The sequence below is a fragment of the Achroia grisella genome, unplaced genomic scaffold, assembly GCF_030625045.1.
Source record: "Achroia grisella isolate CSIRO2021 unplaced genomic scaffold, CSIRO_AGI_Agris_v1 utg1186, whole genome shotgun sequence".
NCBI lineage: Eukaryota > Metazoa > Arthropoda > Insecta > Lepidoptera > Pyralidae > Achroia > Achroia grisella.
Window position 1 is genome coordinate 4,853,444 of NW_026712592.1, and position 23,987 is coordinate 4,877,430.

The following is a 23,987-nucleotide window of genomic DNA, read 5'->3' on the forward strand; positions in this document are numbered from 1 at the left end:
GCTCGCGGCTCTATCATAAATAACATAGCAAAAGATATAGGAGATTTTGTTATGGAGAAAGTAAGCTCTAGAACAAATACTCCGATTTAAGAAACAGTGTTTGAATAGTACATTATTCCAGAGTGCTCATAACTCATAAAGTTTTGAGCACTCGAGCGAAGCCGGGCTGGGCCACTATAATGTACTGAAATACAGAATAAAAACCGTGTTTATAAAAATTATGTTTATTCATGACTAGGTTATGAACTCGCAATTAATTAAATCGTTAATTAATATTAATGGAGTTATTTTTGCATACGAACAATCACCAGTAGCTGCAGGTAAAATAAAGCAAAATAATTATCCAGTACACTTTTTCCAACTTCATGGCACTGTATTTTGCAGTAGACAGAGAGAATATTCTTGTTTATTCTATTTTATTTCCATTTTGTATTCAATTAATTAGAATCGGAAAACAGTTCTTGATCTACCTAAAGTAAAATATACTACAGACATGCGTAGTGGCACCGCACGTATCAAGAAATAATGTGGCCGTTGTTATATCTCTTGCATTACAAAAACAACTGAGTACTACTACTATATCTTCATATCCAGAACTTCATATCCACTATTTTTACCCTTTAACAAATTTACAACGAATAACGACTGCAGTAATAACACAAGCTTTAGTTTGCATCAAGTTTTCTGTACCTAATCCTTACTAATATATAAATGCAAAAGTAACTCTGTCTGTCTTTCTATTGCACTATCACGCGTACTATGACAGTGATTTAAATGAAATTTGGCACACAGATAGTATAGGTCTTGAGAATGGCCATATGCTACTTTTTAATGCGAAAAATGGGTTGTAAGGGATTGAAAGCAATGATGAAAGGTTATTTGAAAGTATCGTCATTTTTTAAATTAGTAACTTTGAAATTATTTTGTAGACCTTTGATTAAATGTGACATGCAAAGTATGTGAAAAATTAAACAGAGAGTAAAATAAAATACCTAATGGATGAAAGTTTGTATGGAAATTCGTCTTTCGTCGACTATTCCACGCGGACTAAGTTACGCATTAATTTATAATAATTCCATACGTTAAGTTACACGGACTAAGTTAGGCACGGCTTTTGGAATATATTATATATTCAACACCATTTATATCTTCAAGTGTATCAAGGCAAGACAGTTCCTAAGTGCCACATAGGTCTTGGTGGTAATGTATAAATTACCGTTGCATTGCGTTCCATTGGATGTTTTCCATTCCCAGTAGTCTAAATAAGAAACTGTACTATATGCTAATGTCTTAACAAGACAAAAAAACAAACAAATACACAAGGTGCGACTAAATGAGTGAGAATTCGGACACTGAACCTTCTCATCGTTGGTAGGTACACAATGTTATTTAACTACAGAGTACAATTCCGTTCTACTAGCGGTCATATTTAAGAAGATCATTAGACGATACAAATTGTTGACAGTTTTATCACTGTCAAATTATGGACTTATTAGAAGTATAAAATCTATTTCCCACGTCTTTATGAAAGCATATTATCTGTGCGTCTTTATAAAAAAATTGTTATATACTTTCTGGTATTGTGATTTTGCATATTACCGAAAAAATATAACAATCATAGTTTTGAGCCCTACTGCGTTGATAAGACCTTACAATAATAGCGTTTCTCGTATAGAAGGTGCACAGACATATTTATGTCTGTGCACCTTCTATACGGTTAAATTTATAGAAGAATGGCTGGAGTTTTTGAACAATATCACGTTAATACAGATACCCAAGTCAATTCACGTATCCCTTCTAAAAGCCTAATTTTCTACTATCAATGAGGTAATTACTATCCAGCGAAGGAAGTCGGAGGTAAAAACTTGTTAAGCATAAAAAATTTGCAATTCATGATGACTGACGCAAAATCTATTGTTTATGGGATACTTAAGGCGGAAATCTTTCTGTAACTTAATATCTGTTATATTTAACATGTGTATGCTAAAAATGTGAGCAATTGAATTGAAATTTGTTTTCCGTGTTTAGAATATGTATTTGTCATTGTATTGATAAATAAATAGTACAAAATTGATATTATGTACTGTAGAATTGATCATTTTATGAATTAGGTGCTATTTCATGGATTATTTGCGTTTATGTACTTAGTTATATCATTATAATTAAATATCAATATATATATATCCTTAAACATTCAGCTTTTTTTATTTGTTAATCACATTTCCCTATACCATTAATGTAGGTTGATTGTACAAAGCAAACGCTAATATAATACAAAATGAAATGTTACTGCGCTTTTTTCCTCTGTTATAGCGTTATTTACTTACTTTATTTACTTTTAAGTTACGACGAGAGACATTATTTACCGCCGCCATTTTGTATTATAATCATGCAGATTAATACCGATCTCAAACTATATTATTTAGTTATTATTCTTAGTAATGTACTACAACTATATACTGTACTATTCTACTACTGTAACTAAATGTTTGCACCGTGTGAGGAATCGAACCCGCGACCATCGGAAGTACAGCGGTATTCTAAACCGCTAGTAGCTACCTACTAGCGCTAGTAGGTTTAAAAGATTTAATCATAATTAATAATTTCATGAGGTAGTACACTATGCTATTGATTTATTTATCTTGACAGAATCAATCATCAAGCAGTCATCAGTCAGTCACTTTTAATAAAAATCATTTTACAAAAAAATATGCTTTTATATAAAAAAAAATTAACTCATCGTAGTTCGAAAAAGCAAATTACAAACATATCTTTTTAAAAAATATTATAGATTAATTACTACGATATTTTTAAATATATTCAATAGTCTTGTTAAAATTATTATGCAGAGTATTATATCTGTACTGTAGGCAGGCAAAGGTGTTTGCAGTTGTCACTTGACGAGTTTTAGTACCTAAGTACCTACTTATTTCAAATGTTTGTTAAACATTAACGTGATCACAGCACACAACTAATATAAAGTACATATTATACTGTAGGTAAGGAGCTATATTATTTTTGAAACAATTATTCTTTACTGGCTCGTTACATTCGCGACTATACTGCATAAAAAATATACTATGACCCCATCTACGGTTTACGCGTGAAAATGTGATGGAAGCAGACATATTTTCGAATTTATAATATATATATATATAATACAATGGATGAGGAGAGGTTGTTGTGGTTCACCTCAAAGCTCAAAGTTGCTTTGCACGTAGCCCTTATTCCGACCGGAATTTAATCGACTTTGCCACATATCGTTATGAAAATGCGGAATAGATCTTAATGTAAGTGGCAACAATCTTAGAAATGTGATTCTAACTTTTTAATCTGCCCGATTGAAATTACACGTATTTGGGCACAGAGAATGACAGAGGTACAGTCTGATTCTATCTATAATATATTTTAGTATCAAAAAGGTAATTATAATAAATTATTGGTAAGCTTTTTAAAATATAATCAATGTCAGTTATTGTTGGTTTAAAAATAACAATAAAGATTAGTCACAGCTGAGCTAGTCATTTATTACAGAACAAGTGCGACACGTGTCATTCGCATTACATAAATATCTACAATACTGATATGCACACATATAATGTGTATAATTTCAGTATACCACTACAACATGTTCCCTCTTTAAGGAATCGCTAAAGTAAATATAAATAGCGAAGAGACGGGCAAGCCTAAAGTACGATTGACGTTAAGAAGTCATCGGGGTCATCAAGGTTTTCTTTTCGTTATCAGGCCACGATATTTCTTTTCGACGTGTAATCAAGTGCATTAATAATCTTCAACAAGGTAAGCCAGCCTCTGCTCCGTAAGAATTCCGATACGCAATGCAAAATCTGGACAAGTCGAGTGCTATTTGTGACATTCGTTACAATGCCAAATAATAATATTAAATTATTAATATTTTGGACACACAGCGCAATCTGTTCAAATTTTAGGTACAGATTTCTACTATGGGCACTAGATAACTTATGCAAATACTTATTTTTATTGGAAACAAACAGATATAGTTACGAAATGCATTCATGAATACAAGTATTATATACCGTTCTGATCCACGCACAATAACTGGGAATAGTATCCGCAAGCATCTGATTATGTCACTATACTACCAAGGTCGTCTACTAAATGCCTTCTGATTAACCGATCAAAGACTAGTCGTGACCGTATATCTTTAACATAGCCTGGAATTAGAGCTATTATTATGATTGTGTACAACGTCGCTGTTGTGGAAAATACGTAGTGACGTGTCCAATATACAATATTTACATTCTGTGTTACATTAATTCAATTGCATGCATTTGCATCTTGTATGCACTTGTCCTCTACAGTAAAGTACCGTTGGGGAATGGGATGCTAACATTATTAAAGAACTAGCTATTTAATGCGGCGTTACCCACGTGTAATGCAGTCCATATTTCTCGCCATAATAGAGTTATTTAACGTGAAAAATTTTTTAAAATAGGCCTGATAAATTTTTGTGATACGTGTACCAAACATCTTTCCTTTTTAATAATATTAATATGGATAGAATAGAAGTTTGAAATTACATTTATAATTGATACTTCTTCTTTTCTTATTTTTTGTTACATGTATGTTGACAAATGTGCATACAAAAAACTGATGATACTTATCTTGGTCCGAAACTTCAGCAGTTATCTAAAATTTATGCGCGATAAATTTATTGCAAGCTGTGTTCTGATTTTAAGGATGATATGATTGTGAAATTACAGAATACGCAGGCATGGCATGAAGTGCGTACTACTAATTATTACCTATTAACATCAAAATTCTACAATCTATCCCCTATTCCATTCTAATAGAAATCGAATTAACGACGTAGGACGTTGTAATTTTGATTTCTGTTAATAGAAAAAATACGAATATGGTTCATAGTCTCAGATTTGGTCTTCAGCCGCTCCATTAATATATTCGGGTTAAGTGCCCTATGCACACGCTCCCATTTTTCGTCCGTGAAGCTATAAAGGCCAGCTATGACCAACAACGTTAGAATAAAACTATTATACCTAATAGTTAGAAAAATCAACATTCATATAAAGAAATTGATTGCAACTTTAAATAGGACTTGTGGACAAAACCACGTCACATAGTGATGTGCTAACATTATACGTATTACATTCAAGTCACGATTGTATCATTGCCGACAGTTCAATGATAGTGGTGTGATAGGAATACAATGTTATCGATTACTTATCGATAATTAGAAAACACCTACTAATTAACCGACTTCAAGAACATAGAGGTTCGCGTTTGTGTATGTATGGTAATGGTTGACCTATTATTGTGATTTTTTATAAAGCGTTGTCGAGATTAATTTTAAAAAGCAGGTATGTTCTACTAAATTTATTGTTTTTTTTTAATTACTATAACGAAGAATTATTTCGAATTACCTATTAAAAGAAAGAAGTTTTTATTTGTATGTTAATTAACAAATAGAATACTGAAATTTCAAAACCTAATGTTTTTCAAGAATATTACAATGAGCTCTATAAGAAATGTGGATGCCTCAATGTTCGTCGTCCGTGATTTGTAGAGCAAAATATATATTCTTGAAATAAAACCACTAACTTAAATTTTGAGACAGAAGAATAACTACGAGACATTTGATTAATAAGGAAGTAAACCCCAAAATAAAGTTTATCCTACACATAAATATACCTATATATGTATTTAAAAAATCTGCCATAAATAAATAAAATTACAGACAAGTGCGTAATATAAATAAATTGATAACTCTTTCAAATTCAGCAAATGAATTTGTTTCACAAATACTTTTCATAGGTAGCCTTATTATGTAAAGAAATATTTAGGATACAGCGTAATTATAATTTTTTAAATATATTTATTATAAGAACGTGATTAAACTCTAATAAATATAATATTCTATTTCTACTTTGCACAAAGAGAGACATACAATTTTTTTAGAACATATCGCAAGTGCATTGTTAAGAAAATATATAAAGAAATTAACCTTTATTATGTATTTCAATTAACAGTTTATAAATTACTTTATTTAGGTACTATATCTATGCTATTATTCTAAAACCATTAATAATTTGTAGCGTTACAATTAAAACATGTTCTCTATTGACACAGATATTGATGGAAATGAAAATAACAGTATAACCAGTTATGGTCACGTGACCTCGATGACACAATATGAGATTATTATACATTATTATTTAATAGAAATTTCAGTCTACATAAACCAACTAACTTCCAACCCGGCTTCGAATGTATTATATATAAATTACAATTTCCTCTAGAATCACTCTAACTATTAAAAAACCGCTTCAAAATCCGTTGCGTAGTTTTAAAGATTTAAGCATATATAGGGACACCGACAGCGATTTTGTCTTATACTATGTACATTATATATATATATATTATGTACAAATGTATTAAATGGCCATTCTAAATAAGTACCATCTCACATCCTGTGTCCGCGTCGCTGGTTATCGATAGATAGGACCCAACAAACCCTTGTATTCATTACTACGTATATTTGCTTGTATGGGCGTGAGTATTTTTCCGTGTAATATTACATATATTAAAAAATATATAATATACATCAGTTTGATATGTACAAGCCCTTATTTGAATGGGACTAAACGACACGGTGTCAGTTGTCTATTTAGACTTTTTTTTTCATTTCTTAAAATTATATCATGATTACAATAAAATTACTTTTTGACTATTTTACGATTAAATTTAATTAAAAGTTAATTAACGTTAACTCTCTCTTACAAACCTGATCGTGATGGTGCTTAGCTATAATTTATAAATATCTGTTCTGGACTGATGTCAGAAAGTAGGTATAGTTTAATTTTTTAGTTATGATATGTACTATAATGTTATCTGTGGTTATGAAAATGATTATAAAAAAATGTTACGTTGTTACGATGTAATTTTTACAATTTACTTTAATTATACTTACCAATATATGGAAATAACTTCATTACTATTACTACACATAGAGTTGTAACAGGAAAACATTTTCTGAAATTCTTATGAGAACAATGGACTCGGAGAGCGAGACTCGAATGAAGCCGCGGCAAATGGTTGTAGCTTAGTTTATAAATTTAAATACTGCTTATATTAACAACATTGTATGTTAACATTACTTAATATAGTATACGTTATTTCATAAGTCTGCATATTCAATAAAATATTAATTAAGAGCCCTTAAAATACATCAAATAAATTATTAGTTAATTTGTTAAATTTATTACATATCATTTTCTTTTTCTTTTTGCTGGGATTATCTCTCTCTCATCTCACTTTATGTGGGATCGGCTTCTGTGTCCTGGGTTGTTCTCATCAGGAAATTTAAGTAGATGGAACTGCCACCAGGATCTGCCATCCGAAAGACTTCTACCACTTTTATGTTCGGGCAATTATAAAAGCTATTTTGACCACATATTTTCCTTTGCTTTAAACGGTCGTCTGAGAGAGCTTTCGGTGTACTACTATCGAGTCTTGTGACCCCGCCAGACCATATTTTAATTGCATGTAACTTTATTACATACTAGCAATAGCCGCGGTTTCACCCGTGATAAATTTCAATAAAAAATATAGCCTAAATGTTATTCTGATGCATAAGCTATATTACTGTAAACTTTCATCAAAATCCGTTCAGTAGTTTTGCGTGTAAGAGTAACAAATATCCATATGTACTTAAAAACTTTCGTGTTCATAATATTATTAAGATATTTATTTTTAAATAAAATGTATGGTAATGGTATGGCACATATGCATACACCAACGTTTTACGCTGGCACCAGTAGAGGTTTATAAAATGAACATGAAGTCAGATCAGTTAGACCGACTTAGCAAATGGTACATTGCTAGCAATTGGGTTATTAGTCCACATTACTGACAATCCCTTTACCCCAATATAAACTTTTAATTACTTATATTTAGGTAAATAATATAATAAATGCTAACATTTATATTTTATTTTAAATACATTACGACACTAATTAGGCTTATAACAAATCATTAAGAGTTCTAGTGATGATTTGTAGAATACTACTAGTGTTTACCGAGTACCTTCAACACTAAGCGAATTACAAGTGAGTTAGATGGAATATGATCTTTCTTGATTAATTTTATTGCAACTCCACTTATACATATATACATGTGAATAAATAAATTGTGAATGGCTTTGATACTTAGATATATTTTACCATAAGAATTAACATACTAACCTTAATAGGTTAGTCTGTAAATTCTTATTATCTCTCTATTAATTAGTAACACTGGAATTTATTATTTTTTAATAATAATATTAAGTATTTATTTGATTATAATTAGAAAAAATACGGGAACTTATCACATGGCAAGATACCGTATTTTTTCCTAATTGTACGTTTAAATAATGATCGTGTCAAATTTAAAACAGGATTTATTTACTAATGGTGAGCGTACAAATTTCAACCGTATTGTGTTGTAATAGCAATTAATTCGTTTTGTAAGTTACGTATATACGGACATGATTTGATTACATATGACTTGTATATGGTAGAAACATTGATGATCCCATTTAAGTATTTAGAAATTCGAAATAAAGAGATCCCGGCGCAATTTCCATTGGTTTAGTATAATACCAGAAATAATTTTCGTTTATTAAAGTCAAATTTTTTGGAACAACATTTTTATTACAAATTTAGATTCTCGATATTTTCGTATCCTAAACGTATTCCATCCGTATAAAAGAAACTACATGTTGTTTTGTCTTACCAGAATAAATATTGTTATGGAACAGACAATGAGAAAAACATGAAACGTAAACAAAACTATAGGTATCTCATACGAACACTCGATGAAACTGTGCCATGCCATACAACAATATGGCCGGTGGACGCAGCCCTACTTGTACGCGGAAGACAAATTAAGTATTACGTGACTGATTACAACAATATATGCGCTCTTAATATCTCGCAATATCTATTATCTTTATAACGTCTATATATCTATAGTGCAACCACTAATGACCCACCAAACACTCAGTTTTGAGCAGTTTCAGGACAAAATTGAAGATAATAATTAATTAAATAATTTTAAAATAAGCATTAGTTTTTCGTAGACATTTATTCTACTACCATATTACAGATTCAGCCTAGAAAACTAGACATGAATAGTTGTTCTTTTGAAACTAATATTGTTTAAATTTACTTTATATTATAGTCAAGCTGTTTAATCATGAAATCAGAGTCAAAGGGTACGATTCAAAATTAAATACAGTTGGCTAATCTTTTCTTGGGATATTTTTCCCTAATTGGTTCTGGATCTGGAGTAATTTTCTAAATTTCATTGATTAGTTGCTCAATTCATTTTAATACTTCATATAAGAACAGAATTCAATATTACATAATATGATTATGATGCAACAAAGAAGATAAATTTATATCCATTTTTTTCATTGCTATGTACAGTCGGTCAGTGAACTGGCAATTATTTTGCTATCTAACTATGTGGTATTAAATATTGGATCGCTTAATGCACTCTATGTTCCCTTCATAATTTACTATATACACATACACCCCGTTAACGAAAACAGGTTCACTATTCTAACTGAAACAGGGGTTTATTATACACTCTAATATAAGCTGACACGTGATATTTAGGTTGTTCTATATGCTACTCATCTGGAGTAGCAAAAAAATATTAAATTACAATAGACTTCACAACATCAAATATGGATCATGCTCTAAACAGCTTTCTCTTTCTTTATCATTACCTCACGTGACCTTGGTACTCGTAAATCGTAGCATAGTTTTTTGGTTGTAGATCATAAGTGAAAGTTCCGTTAGATTAGTTTTAGCGTTCCTTAATAAGTCGATGCTCTATTTTTTTATTATAATAGGCATATCACAGATATAATGTTATTTATAATATTTATTATATATATTTATTCAAATGAACTTAATATTTTCGAATAGTCGTATAATATTTTATTTACTTTACCACTCATTACCTGTTTAAGATTTTCTACGAGTTATTTTAAGTCATTTATAAAATTGTATAATAAATGTACATCATTAACATTGTACTCCACTCTATCCGAAAATATATCACGGGAGTTCACAGAGAATAAATGGTTAATTAATTACTTATTAAACAATATTGAGCTGGAATATAATTTAAACATTAAAAAAGACATTGTTAAATATTATGTGAAGATATGTGCATCAATAATTTTGTAAATAATTATTATAGTTTCTGCAAGTGCAAGTTTGGTAGAATAAAATAGACATAAAAATAATCTACTAACAGGCCACAAATTAAACACTACTCGACATTAAACTATTATATTAAACTCTACTACTGGGGCACTACTCTGATACTGTGGCTTTTCATGAAATATAGACATTCTCTACTTACTACTACTCTTTTTTTGTTAGATAGCTAATGTGATGGATATGGTTTTAAGTTACAATATATTACAGCTATTTTTGATTCAGTATAAATATTTTTTTTTTTAAATTAAGTAATAATAAAGGGCGTATTTTATTTGTTACGGACCCCGCAAGATAATAAATGTTTTGTGCTTGACGACCACGACCTGGATACCCAATAACCCAGTCTGCGCACACGCAACCGCTGAGGAAGACAAGTTTTCTTACTAGAGGTCGCGAACACTCGGACAAAATATAGTTATATAATTATTAAATAAGGGTTCACAGCGTGTTTATAGATTACACTGATAAATGAAATTAATGAAAATGATCTCTCTTAACTAGTCTCATTTGCATTGCCGATGACGACCTTAGGAACGTAGCGGTTTTATATATTGGTTCACCTTCCGATGGTCTCCGGTTCGATCTCCGCAAAATACTCGCAGGGGAATTTGTGAATATTTATTAATAAAAGAGAATGCGGATATGGAAAGTCTTTCGCGAAGGGCTCTCATAATTAAAAATCGCATTTTTCACGTTTATTTTTTGTGTGACATCAATTTGCGAAAGTTCACGCAGAAGTGATAATTATTTTTAATAATATATGTAGACAAGGTAATGCAAAGATGATAATGAGTAGTGGTAATGAATAGACACATAATATGATGTCACGCACACATTTTGTACAAAAATAAAGAGATGTGAAAATTATTTTGTAAATTTTTACTGCAAATAATATGTGATTACTTTAAGGATTATAAATAATACTACAAGTATATTAAATACAAGCTGCATGAAATTTATAGGGTATGTGTTATTTTCATATATAGCTATACTATTGTACTTAACGCCAAAGTTTGTTAGCATGGATGGATTAATGAATGGATCGATGTTTGTTACTCTTTCGCGCAAAAACATTTGATTGATACAACTTAACTCTGAAACTTTACAGTAATATAGTTTATACTTATAATAACTCAATTTCATGCGGATGAAACCACAGGCAGAGCTAGTAGTCTCCATATAGCAAACTAATATTTATCATACGCAAATATAACACTTATACGTGAATGTTTATAAATTGTCAATTAGACACTCGAAAATTTTTCTATTGTTTATTTTTCTTAGCTAAATTTACATTGTTGTAATGCTTGAGCGGAATCACAAAAAAAAATCGAATAGGATATGTCAGAGAAATTAGTATGGCGTATTATTTAGACGTACCCTAATCCTATGAAGTAGCAATAAAACTTGAGGACCTTTTTCTTATAAGGAAAACTGCCTGTCTGATGAAAATAGGGGAGTATTTTCCTAAAATTTCTTCTATCATGTCCCTCTTATTTAACAATATACTCTATCAAAATTTCATGCAACTACAGTCAGTATCAGCCTCGTCACGATTTTATTAGAAGGGAAACGAGAAAATTATTAAGAGTTCCTTATTAATTTTGAATGAGACTTCTAATCAATTAATTAAATAGCTGCAATTATAAAAGATTTATTTATTTTTGTCGTTCATTATCGTCAATATATGGTCAATATTCTCTACAAATGTACACGCAACTGAAATTGCGGGGGTCATTATTCACAATAAAATTATTTATATCGTATTGAATTTAATCCTACAAACTATATACATTAATAAGTCAATGTTCTTTTATATAAGGTAGCTGTCATCACTATTCTATTGCTATCCTTGGTAATAATTATAATATGGCGTTAACAAAGTATTATTCAACAACGTTCAAATATTGACATTTACTACGGTGTTAAGTACCCTGCATCACAATGATAGACGTCAGAAACTGTCAAATACGTGAATAGTTTGTTTGATATTGACCCATAGTATTGACCTTACATTATAAACCAACACGTCACAGTCAATGGTAAGCGGTGTTGATACAAAAATTAAAATTTGAATGTCAAGTATGTACGCTTCAATAAAAGGCATCAGAAAGAGTCAAAGACATATGACGTGAAGTCATTGATAATGACCTTTACTAATAATATAGACCTCTAAATAATTGATATGGAATGTTGCACCCATATTCTCGGGGCTAGTAGAAGATGTGCATTAAGTCAGGTCACTTAAATCGATTGTGGTTGGTTCAGATTCAGGATGTATTTATGTATCTGTATTATTTGTCCAGTATTCATAACATAAGCTCTGCTTAGCTTGGGACTAGATGGCACTGTGTCAGTTTTTCATAAAAGAAGGAAAATAAATTATTATTAATAAATTATTAATAGGAAACACTTAGACCAATTGAAACAGTTCTATATTAATGAATATATTTCTATTGTGCTAATTTAGAATCTGCCACCATTAGGAGAGCTACTATGTTAATGACTATACCACCTATGTACCTACATAGCTATATATGGTAATATAAAACAAAAGTGATTAATTATATAAACTGATTTTTTTTGTATAACTACGTCTAATTACCAAGGAACATGTCAATTTCAATGATAGAAATATTAATGAGAAAATTAAACATTTTCTATTGAACAAACTAAATATAAGGTTATTATAAAATTAAGGTTGGAATTGAAAGCGAATAAAACAATTATCACATCCGGAATTTGGGCTTTATCAATTGAAATAAATATTCATATATGTATGTATAGACACAAATCTCTTTCGCATCGAAGGAAACGTTTGCAAAAAAATCTTCAAAATTAGTTTACAATTGAGGAGGATATCGTCTGTCTAACTGTAGATACACATACAGTTGATTTAAGAATATACTTCTAGATGAAGTGAGTTACTAAATAGCGTAAAATAAACAGACAAGTTGAAGACAACTTTGAAAAGGTATTGAAATTTAACCACTAGTTACGTAGAGAGTGGAGTACAGTCAAGATTAAGTATACTAATAATGTATTTATTCTAAAGATGGAAATAAAAGAAAGTTCATAGTGTAGTCAGTACGAAGTTTTTTTCGACAATGACTATATTCTTCTACTTCGAAAAATACTTAGGTATTATATACCTAAGTATTTCTCTCAGTTACTTCGTTCGTTCGTTTTTACAAATAGACATATGAATACAAACAATCATATTGATGAGGATTATCAGTAGGATAATAGAAAAAAAAAATTTAATGTAGTAAATTTATATATAAATTTAAATGTTAATCTACGTTAATAAATAAATGTCAAATTGTCTAAATGTTTGTATTGTGGAAGAATCGAACGTTCAACCATCGGAAGTAAGGCTTTACACTAAAACACTTTGCCTAGTGCTAGACCGCTATTTCAGCCGCAGGGTATTTTAAGTAGTAAGATTGTAGGATAATAAGCATGAAATAAGTCTTCTGGAATGGCAACGCATGAGTGGTGTCACAAATGCGATATCCATAGTACACCATAGTTACCATCAGCTTGCTTGCAATTTCAATTACGTAAAATGAATAAATAAAATATAATATGCACATATAGAACATATACAAGGACTACATAGTATCTGATCTGCTTTCGTTATACATTATGAGTAATACGCCGTGCACTGCATGCTAAATAAATGATCAGACGCATTTACTAATACAGCTGACGTGCAAACCACATGTCTATAGGTACAGCAGGAATATAACTATCTATACATAGACTTGTGCAAACAAGTACACGTGTAACAATAATAACTTCTCTAAGATGGTCTACACACGACTCTTAAATCAGCGGCAATAGGCGGTTGAGAGAGCTCTGGATAGTTTCCTAGACCGCGTCGTGTGTAGCGAGCGAAATCGATGAAGATTTTACATAGTGCGCCCGCTGAACCAATTTTATCTCCACAATAAATGCTCTATATTCCCCATGCCTTTAGCATAGAGTGAAGACTATTTTAATTACAATTAAATAAAAAAAAATTACAGGGAAATTAGTGAAATTATGTACCCTGTAATTTCACTAATTTCTCTGTAATTTTTCATTTCATGTATGAAATGTCACATGACTGCTGTTTTTGTATACAAGCGATGGATAAATTACCATCAGGTGGTCGTCATGTACCTGGTTATTCGATTTACATTAAAAAGTAGTGTCCAAATACTTATCTGGAATCTGGATTGTAAAGTGCATGCAATAAGAAACATATTCGAAAAAATAATTGGATAATCACTACTCACTTGTACCTACAAGTACAATACAGTAAGGAATAAGTACAAAGGTCAACAGCAAAATATAATTATAGTCTTCTTAAAGGTCAGGGTTGATAAAATTGCAATTTATTAGTGAAAAGGTCGATCCCATACTTTTTAATATGTAATACAAAAATGTACTGAAAATTAAAAAGAATTGACGGTCTGCTGTTATAGTATTAAATGGTCACGATATCCGAAATCAGACAAGTGATTTCGGATATCGTGTATTAAATTTGAGTCATATGTTATTTGTCCTAACCTAAATAAAAACTATTTTTTACATACGTTGAAATTAGAACTATTGAGACAAAAACACGTAGGTATATATATAATGAATACCTATTTCCTTTGTTACTTTCGCTAACTGGTTTTTTGTTGTGTTTATTATTATAAGGTTCTTATGAAAACCAAATTAGGAAAGTTGCGTGGATTCTTTTTTATGAATTACTAGCGATTTACCCCGGCTTCGCACGGGTGTATATGTATTATATATATAAACCTTCCTCTAGAATCACTCTATCTATTAAAAAAAACCGCTTCAAAATCCTTTGCGTAGTTTTAAAGATTTAAGCATACATAAAGACAGACAGCGACAGCGACTTTATTTTACTATGTATTTAATGATGATACAAATGCGAATTAAATATTCATAGTTATGATAGGACAATGTCTGCCGGGTTAGTATAATATATAAATTATCTCTGAAACAACTGAAAACAATAGAAAGAAGATTTATATACATAAATCCTCTCAAACATTAAACACTATTTGACTTTTGAGAGGATTTACGTATACTAAATCCACTTGTATATCATAGACTACCTACGAAGATTTGTCATTATTTTGTATCGCCTTTGTTTAGGGAAAAATACTTAAACCGTAAATGTGCTCAACTTGCCATTAAAAAAAATTCTATGTAATGGAAAATACCTAACCGGATACCCGAAACAAATTTTATTAATGTCTTCCATGTCAAACCTACGTACGTAATATCCATTATGTAATCTGCGGTCTAATTAGGTTTATGAAAGGAATGTTAGTAGATAGTAAAACAATGCAACAATCGTACTCGAAACTTTAAATCTTCATATGGTTAGAGTATCCATACTTTCATATAAATATAAAAATGCGAAAGTTTGTATGCTTGACGGTGTGTTCGTTATATTTTCACGACTAATAGCTGAACGGCTCTTTATGAAATTTGTCACAACAGTATCTACCACTTAAAAGATTAGTTGAATTGGAATATTGGACTTGAATATATATAACTCAGTGTTATACTATTTGTGATTTTTTAAAACGTAATCATTAACGTTTCACACGTTTAGATATTTCTTCCATGCAGCAGGCAACAATTGTAATTTTTAAATATTACTGGCTGACCATGACTCGCAAACGTGAGTTTGCTATATAAATTAAAAATTAGGGGTTAATGGTATAAGGGTAAAAATTTAGGGTTGTATTTTTAACATCGATTAATAAATAAATGTCTGTTAAAAAAAATTTGTGGGTGGGTCTCCCTTATCATTGAAGGTTATGAAAAAAAGATGTTGTATTATTGCAAATGTTCATCAAAATCCGTTTTTTGCGTCAAAGAGTAACAAACATCTATCCATCCATACTCTTTCCCAGAAACCTTCGCGTTTATAATATTAGTAAGAAGTAATACTATCTAAATATAGTTAATATACTACTTTGTAAATTAAAATGAGTAAGTGCGATATAAATCTGTGAATAGACAATTATTTACAAATATTATTTGCGCATTGAGTGTCCTTATGAGAGGTGTGATTGGCGTCACAATATTCGTACATATATCCAGAATGTTCGTAATCTACGAGGGTGGCTTTCAATAAAGATATATTGCTAGATAGATAACACAGATATATATATATATATATATATATATATATATATATATATATATAATAATTTTATTTGTATCCTAGTACAAACATATAGGCTTAATTACAAATAACATACATAAAGTTTATTATTTACTCGTCATCATCGGCTACATTGTTAGTCGTAGGTATAACGGTGCCAAAGGAATTGTTGTAATGGAGTTCCTATTACGAAATTAGCTCCCTGCTACCAATATACCTTACGAGATGAACTAAGAGGCATCCTTTCTGTAAGCCATCGCAGTTTAGTCCTAATAAATTTATCAGAATAGTAGGATACACTCAACTGACTTCACTTTATGCGGATTGAATCATCCCCTAATGGTGCCCTTCCATCGTATATCTATAGCGCAGGCGAATGCACTATGTCTTAGCAAACCATAACAAAACTTAGAACTTATAAAAAGATTAATTTATATGTATTATACATAATGTACAAGTCGTAACTATGACCAAGGCACCCAGGCAATAATGGGCAGTCATATCCAATAAACTTAGGATGCAGAGAAATGATTAAACATGCATGTAGCAGAGTCATATCAGGATTATCATCATAATGTGAATACAATCAATTAATTTAAAAATATTTTCCGTCTTCATCGAATAATCTATATATACTAGCCTTTGCTCACGACTTCGACCGTGAGACTACAATTGTCCGTTATAAAAAATAATCAGTATCCTTCTCCATCCCGAATGCAAAATGTCATAATGATTCAAGTTGTTAGTGAGTAAACAAGCAAATACACTTTTACATTAACAATATGTTGTGGTTGTGATGACATTGACAATCTGAGTGAACGCTCGGAAATGAACACAACGGGTGGTTAGTATTACAGTTAGATATATTAACAAAATATAATTGCGCTGCTAGCTGTCGGTCCCAGACAAATTAGAGAATATGTATTAAAATTAATAAATAGTGTTTCACTCCTAATACTAGCGAGCGTACACCGATAGCGCAACCGCTGTATTGAAAGATCATAATGTAATACAACATAAAAAAAGACATATGGTCATTGGTAATACCAAATTTAGTCGTAAGCCACTCCTGTAATAGACTACTTAATTCTTAGGCTTTAGAAACACCAAATAGAAAAATAATGTGCAAAGTTTATCAGATAACAGAGGTTATCAGAAATCTGTGAAACTTCAAGTTAGAATTGCATTGTCTTACTAATAATGCTCATTCTCAAAACACTCGTCGAGTTCACAATGTAACATATATATATATATAATGTAATTATTAGCGTACCTACATACAGACAACATTATTGTGTCTGCTTTACTTGTGTTGATGGTACAAAATAAATTTTAGTCCAACTTTAAAAACACTATTTTGGAATCGGAATACAATAATTATTTGAACGTCATACGTGAATACAATACAATATGTCTGTAAGTACGTCTATATGTAGTTTTAACTTTACAATCGTAATATCTATTCCGCAATTAAATTCATGAAAAGTCGGGAGAACGAAAAAAAAGGTAATTAACGCAAACGCAAGAAATTTTATAGGGTCCTATAGATTTTATAAAATGCATATTAGTACGTAATATCTATTATTAAGTACAATTTGCACCCAGTTGAGATACGTAATTCGCTACTAAGTCGATGACGTCAGTAATTAGTATAGTATACAGCAAATTATCACGATTAGTTTCAATTATTTTAGGACCTTAAAAATAATTTTTTATAACCGGTTAATTTTGGCATAGCCTAGGTGGTCAAAAACCAAAAAAGGATCTAGATAGAAGAAATATCTCACGAACACTTCAAAAACGGGATATCTCTTTTTCAGACGGACATAAACACCACAGTCATTTTTGTTATATTGAATTTTCTTGTGAAGTCCCCGTAAATTTTCTATAGCCCGGTAACCTGTAACCTGTAACTTCATTCTCATACTTCACCCTACAACCGAAACAAATTTTATAAATAAAGCTGTTGGCCTAAAATTGACGATCTCCCATCCAATTCAAACGGGTATCGAAATTACTACGGCCTAAAGCCGTGTTTCAAACCTCTAGCTGTGCTCTCAGATTAAAGTCGTCTATTTGTCAGGCAGGAATTGGCCGCTCTGTAAATCCTTTTGCGGGTTTGAAAAACCATCTGCACTCGCCCCGTACCGAAGCTGTAAAGGTCAGCTGCAGCCAACAGCATTAGAGTGGTACAAAAAAATGTTTAGACAGAGATAACCCTCAGACGACTTAGTACAGAGTATACCTCTGGTAATCCTATATTAAATACCAACAACTATTCTCATATATGAAGGTGTAATCGAAATTCCACTAAGTGCTAATAATGACTAGATTACCTCACTAAATTTACACTATACCTATATGAATACATAACTAACAACTTGTGTCAACTACGTTTTTGCGATTTTTGGTTTTGACTTATCCGGTTTCACAATAAGGTTAGATTTACATTATGATACATTTATAATGTCTGATTAGGATATTATAAATGTACCACAATGTACCATAATGTGTGTCGGGTGAAATTAAATCTCCCATTAAATTCATACTATTATATATGTAGAGAAAAGGTGCGATTATCTGTAGGTTTGTAATAAATAAACTAAAAAAATATCAAAGATATATTATTTCTGAGTAACATAAGCTATATTATGTTAATATCTATAAAACTAATCAGGTCATTTTGAGATTAAAAATTGGAGTAATATTGTTATTTTCGCAGTACAATGCTTATGCGACCTCGTGACTTCGATAATGACGCCTCGAAGGTTGGTACTTATGTGGTTCTTAAAGCAGTAAGTGTTCTATAGTTCCCTCCAGCCTAGAAAAATACAAAATTATCTGTCTACACCTCTGTCTCCCCTATTTCAGCTGCATACGTTTCGGTTGATTAATGAAATAAGGCAATGAAATAATAAGCCACGAGGGAAGATGTCTTAGTTGTCCCGAATGGCAATGCATGAGCTATGGGCGTGAGATGATTACGTTATCACTATTATATTAATTCCCGTTACCTAACTGCTTAACTGAACCTAAAACAGGCAAGCTATTCACCGCAGTGTAATATGCAATGAACCCATTCTGTTCCGTGCCCGTGGATTTTTATTTTTGTTGATTATATCGACATAGTTGCTGTCTATCGGATACCTATTTATATTATAGCCTACAAGTTTCTAACGCTAGTCAAATCGTCTAACCGTTGATAGATTAATCAATCAATCTCTTTACAATTATAGATTGCTTTCGGCAATAAGGCCGCTCTATTGTGTTCATACAAGTACGTTTGTTAAAATTATATCACTTGCTAATTATTTCAGTTATATAATACGAATAATGTATATTCTATCTATATATCTGTTCATGAATGTCTCAAGGTATTATGGCAAGTATAGTAAACAGCGTGAAATACTTGATATTGTTTATGTTTATAGGTGAAGGTTACTATTTTTAATCAGTTGAGCAGTCAGATTATTTGCAAGTAAGTACCTATTGAGAACAAAAGACACAGCTTTGATTGATCGACCTTTATTACAGTTTGGCACAGGGCAAAGCCTATGAACTGCAACTCCAAGGTCAGGTGCAAATATGCAAGTTCAAAGGAAATTAAATTATAATTAAAATCTTTTAGGCATTAACCTTCTGATGCCATCATCAAAATCTGATTACGATCTTTTCTCTTTAACAATCAAGGATAGGGTCTCCGGATGGCACACAATTAGATAGATAGATATTTACTTAATAATTACTTAATTGCAAATTCCATGTTCAACTCGTGAGTAGACAGTGAAGATTCCATCGTCATAATAAATATAATATAATAATCCTCGCAATATTCCTAGTTATTCAATTAAACGTGCACTAAATTCAAGTTAATTTCAATAATTGAAACTAATTTCATAATCATCTAACGACTCATGTTCAATAAGTTTGGATTAATCCATTTATTTAATCTGAAATACTACTTATTCTACTTAATTATAGTTTATATATAATAATTAGATCATTATATCATAATAGAATTGAAATGTTTTATTGATATAAAAGATATATTATATCAATAAAAAATTTCCATGATAATGTAATTTCAAGGACGCATTGACACCACATAAATATAAAAGAAACAAATCTAAATAAAGACGCGACAATAAACATATTTATAGTAGGACCGTAAAAATGAGCCGAATAATTAAATAATTATAGATTCTATTCTAATTTTTACGAAACCATAGACGTAACGAAGTATAAATAAGTGTAATTTCAATATATTCATACCTTGTAATTTCAATTACCCATGGTTTACGTCAGAAAAATAAACTGTAGTTTACATGTGGAAAAAAATGAAAAGTATAATTGTGTACTGGCGCATGACAGCTATCTATAGAGCTTAAAAAACACAACGGTGTGGTCACGGCGCATGCAACGCCGAAATATCGGTAACGAATAATATAATATTCTCTTATCTGTGGTAACGAATGAACTTTTTCCGGAAAATCGGTTTCAATGGTGAAGACATTTCTACGGGCTATAACTATAATAAATGGTATAAACTATAAAAAAAATCATTGATTTTATTGAAGTATATACTGTAACAAATAAAACTACATGTTATATTCTTTATTATCAATGAAAAATATAACATATAGAATGCCAGAGTTTCAATCAGAGGTAGACTTCGTACAAAGTCGACTACATGCAGGTAAGTGGCAGATAGTTTTTTTTAATGGATGATGCACTTTCCTGCGCTAACAGTTTACGCTGGCGGGACCAGTGGAGAATGTTAAGATGAGCATGAAGTCAGGTCAGTTGGCCCATCGTGAAAATTAACCATGAATTTGTGACGAATGTTACCAGAAGGAACAGTCGCATGTTGGAAAACAACTAAATTCTTTTGAAACCTATAGGTGCCTCACATTAGTTGTATGAGTATAGAACTATTTTTACCAATCCGTTATTATTTTTGTTATGCATATGGAAAGAATAATAAAGATGATATATAAATGCCACTAAAACTATTTATTGCTCAGATACAGGCTATGATTTTGAAAGTGCACTAGAGAAGCATAGATATTATAATATTTTCGATCACGTCTGAGTCTATGTCATAAGAAATATTGCCAAATACTTTATATAATATCAGTTCACGTATGTTAATTAATGAAATTGCGAAAATGCAGCTTTATCACACATTCGAATGTTTATATTTATTTCCTATAAACTAATATCACGTATTTATTACACCAGCGGAAGCACGAAGCACGGGGAGCTGTATTACGAAATTCTGTTATTAAGAATTATAGTTTAAAACAAGTTGAAACTGAGTATTGTTGTGGACCTCGATTTAAACTTATATTTTCATGTAATACACCCATAACCGATAGGTGGTTAATGAAAGATTTGTACATTAAATAAAAAGAAATTTCGTGCAAAAAAATTACAACGAAGATAGTGGAACCTAGAGTCAAAACTAATCAATAGGATTACAAAATAAATATATACAGCCTTATTAGTCTAACAGTTTAACACAACGCTGTATTTCCGATGATCTCGAGTTTGATTCCCGCATGATACAAACAATTGGTGAATACTATGGTATTGGTATTGGTATTGGTGGTGTATTAATCTAGTATTTTCTATATGTTTGTATTTACAATTAAAATATTTCTACAAATACATTTACCGTATAGTATATATACAAGCTCTAGCTTCAAATTAAATGGTACTGTGTGACTTATCCTGCACTATTATTATTAGTAAACTGTAAAAATGCGATTGAAACGAGAACTTCTTCCTTTTGAGATCGGTGTATTATTGGAACAAGAAATAGTCGTATACGTGTCAAATTTAGCGAGTGAATGATGTATTCAATAAAATACGGAATAGTCTCATTATTACTAGTAAATTAGTATGTTTATTTATCTTGAATTATTATTTTTAAATGGTGTTACCGTCATGTAAGATTTTGTTATTTTTACGCGGACAGTAACTGTAGTATAAAACTATACAGTTATCTTGTATTAATGTTTTCTTGTTATTTATATATTTTATTAAGTGTATGTACATCTTTACTTTTTTTAAAGTAAACATTAGAATATTGTTATTACTAAAACTCAAGCACTATCGTTGCCTGCTAACTACCACTTATTTCAGCGTTAGGTTGGTTGGAAGAGATCTCTTGCAGATAAGCTCACTCTTACTCACATTTTCGTATAATTATCTTTATTTATTAATTAATAACAAGTGCAAGAAAGTATAATATATATACAATGAAGATTGTTGAATGTTAATCGGGGTTTAAAGTATCATAATGTTGTTGACTTTTACAGCTTCATTGGACGAAAATCGGGAGAGTGCAAAGGGCACTCGAAACACGCGGAAGGTTTACGGATCGTCTGAAGGCCTATGACGTATACGACTCTAACCTAAGGGAACTGATAGGATGATCAAATCTCAGACAGAATATCGTATTTTCGATCCCTGTTAAAATGGAACAGTGGGTCGATCGAGGAGAATTGATCAGATGTAGGTAAGTAAATATTTTACTGAACTAGCTAATGACGTTTCTATGTCTGACACTAATTGAAATATTGTATTACATGAATTTATTTAATACGTTTGGAATATTCTCGATTTTTTTTCAAAATTCAGCTATACTCACTGCTTGTCGTGAGTATTTGGAATAACAATAGATTTACTATTTTTTTTCTGTCAACCTAATGATCTTAAATTATTACTAAATATTGCAAAAAAAAACGAGATTATTGCTAAAATACATCAGTGAGCCCAGCATTCAAATCGGTTTAGCAGTTTATGAGATTAGCTTGCCCTAGTGCATAACCTGAGAGTCAAAAAATTTAAGAACTATTTCTATTATTTATTAGCTTGATAAAATTAATACAATATCTACATTTTTTTTCGAATATACTGTTAGTTTACAGTTTTGTTAAATGTGAGATGATTAATTTCTGGTGTAAAATTATTTTATACCTATGTAGTTATATTATATATTTACTCAAGTAGCATAAAAATATGATTTACAATTAAATGACAATTAAATAAAAATATAATATTTAAATAATTATAAGAAAAACTTACCGAAATTTAAAAATACCCTCTGCAGAAAAAAAATAACACAAATTAAACTTAAGTGATGCACTGAACGAATAAATTATGATATGTATAATTATTAATATTGAAATTATTATTTTATAAGTTATAATAAAATTTCACGCGTCAACAGTAAAAGGGAGCGCGGCGAAGACTGTCCATGGAGAGTGTGCGATTCTTTCGTAATTGCACGGACCGTATGCTCCAGTCTTAATTGGCATAGTGGATAAGCGATAGCGGAAGCTGTAGCGAGAGCGGGTGCTTTATAGTAACACTTAAACCTTCTACGGTTTCAGTGATCAATGTACAGTCATAATTAGTGTAGAACATTTTTTTCTATTATGTATGTAATATTTTTATCACTATCCATATAAGACCCAGTATTTTTAGATTAGATAGTTTAGTTGAGAAGAATTTGCAAG

The 23,987-nt window shown here is 30.8% G+C and overlaps 1 protein-coding gene across 1 annotated transcript in view; it reads right to left on the bottom strand.

Annotated features, from left to right (window-relative positions):
• The window catches only part of LOC131854464 (fatty acyl-CoA reductase wat-like), a 35,846-nt gene extending 12,129 nt beyond the window's left edge, over positions 1 to 23,717 (bottom strand). Inside the window, exon 1 of the mRNA XM_059205581.1 lies at positions 23,554 to 23,717. The gene's annotated coding sequence lies outside the window, so the exon portion shown is untranslated. The remainder of the gene's footprint in view (positions 1 to 23,553) is intronic.
• Positions 23,718 to 23,987: the final 270 nt, after the last annotated feature.